Raw genomic sequence first — 11,225 nt, 5'->3', positions numbered from 1 at the left:
GTCAAGAGATCGAGACCATCCTGGTCAACAAGGTGAAACCCCGTCTCTACTAAAAATACAAAAAATTAGCTGGGCATGGTGGCACGTGCCTGTAATCCCAGCTACTCAGGAGGCTGAGGCAGGATAATTGCCTGAACCCAGGAGGCGGAGGCGGAGGCGGAGGCGGAGGCGGAGGCGGAGGCGGAGGCGGAGGCGGAGGCGGAGGCGGAGGCGGAGGCGGGGCTGCGGTGAGCCGAGATCGCGCCATCGCACTCCAGCCTGGGTAACTCCAGTCTCAAAAAAAAAAAAATGACCCTATTCATATGATCCACTTTCACACTATTTTTTAAAGTTTTTATATGTTAAACTTTTTTTGTTAAAAACTAAGACACACACACATTAGCCTAGGCCTTAACAGGATCAGGATCATCAAGATGTCTCTAAACTATAGGAAGTTTCAGCTCTATGAAAATCTTATGGGATCACCATCATACGTGCAGTCCGTTGTTGACCGAAGCAGTTGCTATGTAGCACATGACTGTATTTCTATGCAAGCATCTACCAGCTTGCCTGGCCTGTGCCATGTAGCTCTTGTTTTATGCCTTGGGCTTTTCTGATGGTGCAGTGTGAGATGCCTGAGGTGACCTCCTTGGAGCACAGACACTTGCAATCTGAAGTGTTACATCCTATGCAGCCATGCTTGATGGATGGGGGACCAGAGGCAATGAATAAATTCTGATCTTATCTCCCCCTGGAAGGACGGTTCAGAGCATGTAGAAAGGCTTCTCAGAAAATGGCATGGGAGATGTTGGTCAAAGGGCACACACTTTCAGTTAACAAGATGAATGACTTCTGGTTATCTAAAATACAGGATAACTGTTAAAAAAAAAATAAAAATCAAAAAACTTTAAGGCCGGCAGCAGTGGTGGCTCATGCCTGTAATCCCAGCACTTTTGGAGGCCGAGGCAGGCAGATCACCTGGGGTCAGGAGTTCGAGACCAGCCTGGCCGACATGGTGAAGCCCCGCCTCTACTAAAAATACAAAAAATTAGCTGGGCATGGTGGCGCGTGCCTGTAATCCCAGCTGCTTGGGAGGCTGAGGCAGGAGAATCGCTTGAGCTCGGGAGGCAGAGGTTGCAGTGAGCTGAGATGGCGCCACTGCACTCCAGCCTCGGCGACAGAGCAAGACTCAGTCTAAAACAAAGCAAAACAAAAAAACCTTAAACATATTAAATTAACAGAGTTTAATTGAACAAAGGACAACCCTAAGACCAGAACAGGTTACTCGGCTTTCTGGGCACGCAGCCTTTCTGGACAGAAAACTGAAGTGAGGCCAAGAGACAGCTCTATTGGTTCCAGCCTAGCGCCCAGCGCTTACCGTATTTCCCCATGGTCACGTTGGTTAGCTGCCTGTGATTGATGACACCAAGCTCAGCTGCTGTGGCTGGCTGAGACTCAGCTACTTGTTACAAAAGTTTACTCCTAAGTCAGGCTTTCAGTGAGTTTAGGTTCTGATATGGTTTGGCTGTGTTCCCACCCAAATCTCATGTTAAATTTTAATCCTTAACGCTGGGGCAGGGAGCCGGGGGGAGGTCACTGGATCATGGAGGCAGTTTTCCCCCTGCTGTTCTCATGATGTTGAGCTTCTCGTGAGATCTGGTCGTTTGAAAGCATGTAGCAAGCATTTCCCCTTTCCCTCTCCCTTCCTCCCACTCCAGCACTTGAAGATGTGCTCGCTTAGCCTTCGCCTCCGGCCATGATTTTTAGTTTCCGGAGGCCTCCTAGCCATGCGCCCTGTGTAGCCTGCGAAACTGTGTAACACTTAAACCTCTTTTCTTCAAAAATTACCCAGTCATGGGTAGTTCTTTATGGCAATGTGAGAACAGACTCACACAGATACTAAGTTAGGTTGCAGTTTGTTATGCAGAGACTCAAAATATGAAGGTAGCCTCAGGCCACATTTAGTTTAACATGTCTTAGCTCACAGCGTTGTACCCTATGCTTGAAATTTACTAAGAGAGATCCAGAGGTAGCTGGCTGTGTGAGGGAACAGATATGTTTATTAGCCTGATGGTGGAAATCATTTCACAATGTGTATCTGTATCAAATCATCACTTTGTACACCATATATATATATATGCTTTTTTGAGTCAGCTATATCTCAGTAAAGTTGGGTTGTGGGGGAAGAAAAAGCAAGAGCCATAAGATGGAGCCCCTGTCTAGTGGAGGACTGGTTGCCCTGGCAACGCGACCTTGCAGTGCCTCTGTCTCTCTCCTCCCGTTTCCCTCCCGCTGGTCCCTCACTCCACTCCCTGGATGACATGCAAACATTTGCATTACGTACTGACTACTGACGTGCAAACTACCTGCTCAGAAGTCTTTGTTCAAGTCTCTGCTCTCAGGGGAATCTAGGCTTAGACACCAATTGTTTAACCATTTCAGTAATTGCTCAATTAAACAACTGGATAGCTTGGACCTCTCTTACTACCACTAACTTTCTCCTTTGGAAGGAAAATGGAAGGCAGTCACAACAGGTTATCCAGGCACAGAAGAATTCCCAGGGCCACCCAGCTACATAGATATGTTAGCAAAACAAAAGATTCACAAACTCATCATCATCTAATGAAAAAACTAAATCAGTAATTAGGATAAAATCTCTTGGGGTAGGGAGAAAGGAGGAGGAAAGTGGCTTTAACAAATGCATATTTAATGACTTAGCAAGATAAGATAATTAGGCAAAGTCTGCAGAACTGTTGGGGGGGTGGTGGAAACACTGTCACAAAACGGTGAGATCAAAGCTCATTGATAAAGCAATTAAATCCCGAGTACTGTTGTTGCCCAAAGGAATTTGATTTTCAAAAAATTTTCATCTTTGACTCAACTTTTGCAAAACTGGTTATGCCTAAGCCTTATAGCACGTTAGGAAATCCAGCTGGAGTTGGGAGTTGATCTCAGCAGGAAGTGCTGAATTTGCACCCTGGGCCTTTCCTGTCCCAGCAAATGATGTGGGCAGTGAAGTTATGACAGGTTCTCTCTGTCTTCCAGTGCTTTGAATGGCTTCCTCATTTAATACACAATGACCTTTAGAAGTAGGTGACTCCACACATGGACACAGAGAAGGGAAAACACACACCAGGGGCTGCTGAGGGGTTGGGGGTGAGGGAAGGGAACTTAGAGGATGGGTCAACAGGTGCAGCAAACCACTATGGCACATATATACCTATGTAACAAAACTGCACGTTGTACACATGTATCTTTCTTTTAGAATAAAGAAAAAATAAATTAAAAAAAGAAGTATCTCCATTTTACCAACCAAAAATGCGAGGTGGTTAGATTAGTTGAACTCAGAAATATGTCCATGTTTCACTTTGAGACTTGGGTGTGGACACAACAAGAACCCACCTGTCATGATTTCTTGCTGAAAGGGGAGAATATGAAGGAAGCTCTCGTGTTTTCTGGAAGCCTTACACAAATGGCACAGGTAGTATACAAATTTGGCAAAAGCTCTCGAACTGATTTCCCATTTGCCTTGGGAATACTGCTCGGGCATCGAGCTTCACTTCCTTTTCCTCCAACTAGGAAATGGGTTAAGCCCACAGATAGAGGTATGATTATTATATCGAGGTTTTCTACAAATAGAAGATAAAGGTACTGGGCAGGGTTATTTAAGCATCCTCCTGCCGTTGCCAATTACAGATTTCATGGGAAATTAGAGTTGCCATTCTAGTTTACTCACCAGAGCCTTTGGAGTTTGTTTTGAGTTTGTGTCAATTCTATAGAAATGAATCAAGACAGAGGAACGGAAAGCGAAGCTTCTGGATCTGTAAAGCTTGTGGGTCTGAAAATGGCAAATGTCCCAGTTCTTTCTCTCTTCCAGGCCTCATTAGCTCCGTCATGCCCTCCTCACAGAAGCAGCTTAACCCAAAGTCTACAGATTTCATTAAAATCACTGAGTAATAATGTGAGAAGAATCGCTATAATAATAGATATTGACATTCTGGCATAGTTATTATGATTTTAAATTATAAATCACATCTAGTCAGGTATCAACCAACATCCAGAAGGAAACTATTGATTCGAAATGTATTTATTAACTGGCATCTACATGCTAGTCGCTACAGGTACAAAGATTAATATTAACAGCAATAAAAAAGAATACTATTTATATAGTGTAGACTGTGTGCCAGCTACTATCCTAAGTATACGTGTATATTTAGAATATATACATTTATGCTAGATGGTGTGTATATAAATATACTTCTTTAATTCTCACAATAAATGAAAATTATCTTCATTTGACAGACAAGGAAACTGAGACAAAGGGAGGGTAAGTAACTCACCAGAGAGTAAGACATTCTGGAAGAATTCACTCTGGTGGGGAACAGACACAAAGAAACCACATGTGATATGCTATTACAGAACAGATACAAAGTGCCCTTACAGGAAAGGAAGAGGGCAAGGTAGGACGGACACCTTCCAGAGGAGCTGAGGCAGCTTCCTTAGGCAAATGGACATCTGAGTGGCTCTTGAAAAATGAAAAGCAGCTTTCAAAATAGGGCAGGCAGGGCATACAGGGTGTAACAGAAAGAAGTCATCCAATCTATGGCTTTATGCATAATTGCATCATATTGAAACAAGCAAGATGTCCTTCCGTAGGTGAATGGATAAACAGTCTGTGGTTCATCCAGGGAATGGAACCTTATTCAGCAGTTCAAAGAAATGAGTAATCAAACCATGAAAATACATGAAGGAATCTTAAATGCATATCACTAAATGAAAGAAGCCAATCTGAAAAGGCTCTATACTGTATGATTCTAACATATGCCATTCTCGAAAAGGCAAAACTATAGATAGAGACAGTCAAAAAGATCAGTGGTTGTCAGGGATTAGTAATGTGTGGGATGAGGAGATGAAAAAACAGAGGACAAGCAATTTTTAGGGCACAACAACTTTTCTGTGTGATATTGTAATGGATAGATGACAATATTCATTTGTCAAAACCCATAGAAATTGCAACACAAAGAGCAAACCCCAATGTAAACCGTGAACTTTCGTTAATAAAAATACATCAATAATGGTTCTCTGGGCTCTGTGGCTCACGCCTGTAATCCCAGCACTTTGGGAGGCTGAGGTGGATGGATCACGAGGTCAAGAGATCGAGACCATCCTGGCCAACATGATGAGACTCCATCTCTACAAAAAAAAAAAATTAGCTGGGTGTGGTGGCGTGCGCCTGTAGTCCCAGCTACTCCAGAGGCTAAGGCAGGAGAATCGCTTGAACCCGGGAGGCAGAGGTTTCAGTGAGCCGACATTGTACCACTGCACTCCAGGCTGGTGGCAGAGCAAGATTTTTTCTCAAAAAAAAAAAAGGTCCAATTTGAACACATGTATCATAGCAATGCAAGATGTGAATACTCTGGGAAACTGGAGAACAGGGAGAGGAGGAGGAGGAGTGCAGGGAAACTCTGTGCTTTCTGCTCACCTTTTTTGTAAACCTAAAACTGCTCTAAAAATCTCTATTGAAAGAAAAAGAGAAGGAGAAACAGCTTTCAAAATAGTACAGCAGAGCATTATAGAAAGATGGCTTCAAGTCTTCAGAGTGCGTTCCAAAACTCAAATTAATCTTCAAGTTGGAAATATTAAGTCATGAGTAATTTATAACTTAGTAGAAATTAAATTGTGAGTTCATTTTCCTTGCTGTCATTAGCTGGCTTCAGGATGTGGAGAAAATGAAGATTCCTTTGGCCTCAAGTGAAACCTAACTCAGATTCCTTCGAGCAAAAGGAAATCTACTGGCTGACATACCTGCAAGTGCTAGGTGCCACTTCTGACACTGGTGACTCCAAGAGTACAAATGAAGTCACTATAATGCATCTCTCTTCTCACTACTTCCTCCTCCTCCCTCTCTCTCTTTCTCTCTCTCTCCCTCCTGCCCTCTTTCTCTGTCCTGCCTAAATCTGATGCAGTTCTATCAGGCTCTCTTTAAATAGTGTAGTGATAGCCCCTGGCAGGTCAGGCTCACGTGAATTTTTAGTCCTTCTCTCTGAGGGGAAACTGTCTTCTCTGTGTGCAGGGGTTCCTGGAAAACACGTGAGGCTGGAGAGTCAGGCTGGAAAATAGGCAGGAGCCAAGGCAGGCCTGAGGATGAAGAAGCAGGTGACGGAGCAGAGTCATTCCGTGGGAACCAGCTAGTGAGGATTTCACCATCACCCCCTACCACCGCTAGGACTCAGTGAACGGTACCCTGGTTATGCTTTGGTCAAAAATAAGAGCAAAGACAGTAGAGGCAACAGGGCCCTGACCTATTTATTGCTTTCCTTATTCTGCTATGACTGAGTACTGTGCCTCCAGTGCATATTACTGTCTTGTTTCAAGAGACTGCTTTTTGAGAGTCACCTTAATGAAGGAGACAATGGAACCCCTGTTTGAACAGGTACCAAATCCCACAGTTTTAACACTATTTGTGCCTTATGTGAAAGGGACACATCAATTCCAAAAAAAAAAAAAAAAAATGTATATGCTAACTTCTCCCATTATGTCTCTATAGATCTTGCTGATCCAGAACCAGTGACCCAGACCATAGCCCAGGAAATAGCCTCTTCCTATTTGAGAAAGTGGTAGCTGATAGAATGTCCCCATGGCTGCCTTGGGGTCCTCCCTTAGCATCTAGCACATGAGAAAAATTGCATCTGCTTTGCCTGTGTTATGCTTCTCCAAGGGCTCTAAGAATCTAAGTTGTGACATCAAGATAGAAAAGAAGATAGTAAAAGCAATCTCTGTTCACATCGTCTTCTACATTCGATAACACCCCTAGGTAGCTCTATTGTCTAGAGGTCAGTGCTGTCCAACAGAACTTTCTCCAGTGATGAGAACATTCTCAATGTAGTAGCTACTAGCCACACATATAGCTGCTGAGCAGGAAATGCGGCAAGTGTAAACAGGAACTGATTTTATTTCAGTTAATGCAAATCCAAATTCTACACATGGCTAGTGACTCTTATTCAGCAGCACTGGTGTATACAGTCTAATGTTAACACTTGCTAACAGAATCTGCCCGACCCACAATTAAGTGGCCATGTTTTATAGTACATGACCTTACCCTCCACCTGATTGGACCAGAGGTGGTTACCTCCATCCAAGGACAACCAATCACAAGCGGCTAATGATCTATACTCTGAAACCTGACTCCAAAGGTGAGCTACATCAATCGTATTTCTCTCCCTGGATTTTGGAACTGGAAAATTGAGAGCGGATTGGCTATGGGAACTGAGCTTACTTCATTACACAGACTCAGGGCCCAGGTGGTAACTATCGGCCACCTGCAAACTGGGGCCATGAGAAAACAGGAGTCCCGGTATGTGTTGAAAGGGAAAGCTGGCTGCTGGAGAAGGGGAGGACGGGTCATATGTGCTCACAAGAGCAGACGCTATCAGGGGTCCTTCTGGCCCGTGAGAGAGAGGCAGGAAGCAGATTTGGCTTCTCTCTCTTTGGGGCTTGGCTGCTATTTAGCTTATGTTCATGGCTGCTCATAAGATTCTTTTATTTCCCGGAAATGCGCACCCTTAGCATAAGCCAGAGTAAGTGGAACTCTCTTTCCTGTCATCTTGACCACTTCTAATGAAATTATGATATTCTAATATAAGTTTTAAAGAAAAGCATATTATGCACCCTAGAAGTAAATATTATATTTCTGAGCTGGAAATAAATTTGGAATCATGGAGTTTAATCTCATCATTTTAAAGATAAGATGGAAGCTATTTTGAAATGTTGCTGTCTAAGGTCACAGAACTGGTTTCTGAGAAATTTTCAAATGTTAATTTACTTTCTGAAAGTCTGTTTTAAAAAAAATCTGACATTGTAGTTTTGGAAAGATAAAATACAGTAGTGGATGGATACCTCAGTTTTAAGTTGAGTCTAACTTTTTAACAAGGCTTACTAACCTAATGGGTTAGTAATAGTTCATTAATAGTTAAAAACCCACGTTTTGTAGCTGTTTTCCCCTAAATGAATTAATCTGGGTCTCTGTTTTCTGTAAAATATCCTCCCACCCAAATACTTCTGGGGGGCCATGGCGTGTCTCCTGCAGGGCCTGGAGGAGGGCTTCCCCAGATGCTCTGCCTCCAAGCGCCACGTGGGGGCGCTGCCTCACCACTGCCTCACCTGCGCACGTGTCCGGGGAGCGCTGACCTCCAGGCCAAGGCCACTGTGTCCCGGCCGGTTGCCAGCGGTGCTGGCCTCCGCGCGGTTCGCGATTAACCAAAGCCACGTGGACTTGTCATCAGGGTGTTCCAGCGACAAGGCCGGGCACTGCCCGCGTGGAGTCCCTGGCGAAAGCAGCTCCTTGGTTTTTGCCTCCAGCCATAAGGCTCAGACAGGAACCATGAACCCAAAGGTTGGATCAGAAATAAATGTGTCACACACCGTCAGCTCTCTGTGAGTTCCTCTGAGTCTCTGACAAGCTGGGGCTACTTACCACATCCCCACCTCTTCCTGTTCTCCAACACTGCGTGAGCACAGTACAGCCTGTGTGCCAGGCAGAGCTACTTCAGGGGGAAGGCTTCCTCCCGCCCTCTGTCCTTCTCTTCCTTCCCTCCCTGCCTCCCACTGGAGGTTGGACACCAGTCCCTGGCCTCCTGTTTCCACCTCTGATGCACTTCTTTGGGGCCACACTCCTGGTCCTCTCCCCATCTCCTGCTGTCTGGGGAAACGGAGAGGCTTATCAGATCGGTGTGTTTGACAGTGGGGACAGAGGCCCTGGGCCAGCTCCTTCCCCTCTGCAGGGCTCACCTCTGCCGGAGGCCTCTGTTCCTGCCTCCCACACTCTTCAGCTGAGCTGAGCAGGCCTTTGTAAGGGGGACCTGCAGTTTTCCATCTCTGTCCAGGATTGTGTGAGCACATTTAATTTTGGGATGAAATACTAATAAGGTCACCTAACACCCCAGTCTCCTGTCAACTAGGACGTGATCTTTTGTCTCCGTATGTCTGAGTCCTTCGTCTGATCTCCCTGTTTGGTCCCAGACATGAAAGGATATGACAGGCATTCATTTTTGAGCCTCCTCAAGTTAAAACTCACCTGCTATGTATCTGAGGATTTGGAGAATACCAAGGAAAGCTCTAAGAATCTCGAGAGCTGGTGTCTGGGGAATAGGGACAGGAGGTGTTAGTCTCCTAAACAAAGCCAGGAGACACCTGCAGAAGAAGGTCAGGCCAAGTCAATCTTGGTCTCACAGTTCGTGACATTTTTGATTTTCTAATTAATTCTTTTGAGACAGAGTCTCACCCAGACTGAAGTGCAGTGATATGATCTTGGTTCACTGCAACCTCCACCTCCCGGGTTCAAGGGATTCTCCTGTCTCAGCCTCCCAAGTAGCTGGGATTACAGGCACCCACCACCATGCCTGGATAATTTTTGTATTTTTAGAAGAGATGAGGTTTCACCTTGTTGGCCAGGCTGGTCTTGAACTCCTGACCTCATGATCCACCCGCCTCAGCCTCCCAAAGTGCTGAGATTACAGGCATGAGCCACAGCACCTGGCCAATTAATGGACACATTTTTGAGTGAGGTTGTGATTTCATAATCGTGGGTTTTTTTCCTTGGTTGAGATTATAATAATAGAATGATAGATGATTTTAATGATATAATTATTATAATGGTAGACTTTAATGCAGTGTTTTTCCATATACCATTGTGATTTACAAGTGTCAAAATACATAGTGATAAAATAATTTTTCAATTAAAGTAACAAAAAACTTTACCCTATGAGTTGTATGTTTCCTTCTAGTCTTTTTTCCCCCTATGTACAGGTCTTATGTGCCTTTGATTACGTTTGATTTAAATTCATCTGTAATTATTTTATAATTTTCTATCCAGAGTTTGTCACTTAAGACTATCCCCATGAGAATATTTTCATATTAGTCTTCATAAAGATAAGCAAAACTGGGCCGGGCATGGTGGCTCACACCTATAATCCCAGCACTTTGGGAGGCCGAGGCAGGAGAATCATGAGGTCAAGAGATCGAGACCATCCTGGTCAACACGGTGAAACCCTGTCTCTACTAAAAATGCAAAAATCAGCTGGGCATGGTGGCGCGCGCCTGTAATCCCAGCCACTCGGGAGGCTGAGGCAGGAGAATTGCTTGAACCCAGGAGGCGGAGGTTGCGGTGAGCCAAGATCGCACCATTGCACTCCAGCCTGGGTAACAAGAGCGAGACTCTGTCTCAAAAAAAAAAAAAAGATAAGCAAAACTGGCTATAATATATTTGACTAACCAAATATACTCTAGTTTATTTAATTATTTGTCTAAGTTTGGGCAATTATTTTAGTTTGTTCCACCTTTTGCTATTATAAAATGCCTAAAGGATAGAGCATTTGAAATCAGAAACGGCTCCAACTCAAGCCTTGATGCAGTAACCTCGGAGCTTTCTGTAAGCTCCTTCGTCTCCTTGAGCCTGTTTTCTGTGAAATGGGAATGTGTAACTCTTACCTCATAGGCTATTTTGAGCAACAGATAAATGTTGTATGTGAAGCACCAAGAACAATGCTTGACATCTAGTACATGTTTAATAAAAGTGTTTCCTACCTCTCTTTCCTATGACGTGAATACATAAATAAATTATGTGACTTCGGACAGGCGTTCGAGAGCAGACCATTGCAGATCACTAGAGGAATATGTTAAATTAGTATTTTGATGTATTAAAGCACCAGCATTTTACAAAACCAACTATGAAACTTACGTCTTTGGCCCAAAAGAGTTTATAATTTAGAGTTAACAATTTTCCACCTCTCCCAAAAACCAGTTGTAAATCTAATAAAAAAAAACCTGCACTGAAATGGATAACCTTCATAAGGCCCAATATGAGCTCTTAAATGAGTTTTCCTTCAGCATAGAATTTTTCCCCTTCATGATTACGATTAAGATATATTCATTCATTCATTCATTCATTCAGGCCTGGACCTAATAAGTCAGGAGGTGACTTGAGACCATGCCTGAGTTTTGATGATGGTATGAGCCTTCAGGCGGCCGGTTACCTTCCTCTTTGCTGGGGTGCCGACAGTGCGGGGGAGGGCCGCTTACAGTGTAAGCGAATGCTGAAACAACTGATGTGTAATTCCAATTAAAGGCTGCCCACTCTCACTGGGAACTGGATTCTGATGATGCACATTTCCCTTGTGTCATTTACTCTTTGATCAAGCAAAGCTTCCTGAAGCATCTGCTTTATCAGGAGCCCTGCTAAGAGACGCAGA

At 44.0% G+C, this 11,225-nt stretch overlaps 1 long non-coding RNA gene across 1 annotated transcript; it reads right to left on the bottom strand.

Moving 5' to 3' along the window:
- Positions 1-533: 533 nt before the first annotated feature.
- On the bottom strand, positions 534-11,225 carry LOC116526023. Its single transcript, XR_004257930.1, has 3 exons — positions 11,077-11,225; positions 5,022-5,027; positions 534-855 (listed from the first exon to the last, which is right to left on the bottom strand). It is a non-coding gene; the product is annotated as an uncharacterized LOC116526023 (long non-coding RNA).

Source organism: Sapajus apella, unplaced genomic scaffold, assembly GCF_009761245.1.
Source record: "Sapajus apella isolate SASKATOON/1434 unplaced genomic scaffold, GSC_monkey_1.0 scaffold49, whole genome shotgun sequence".
In the NCBI taxonomy this organism is placed as follows: Eukaryota; Metazoa; Chordata; class Mammalia; order Primates; family Cebidae; genus Sapajus; species Sapajus apella.
The sequence above is the reverse complement of the archived record's forward strand: the minus strand, read 5'-3'. Positions and strand labels throughout refer to the sequence as shown.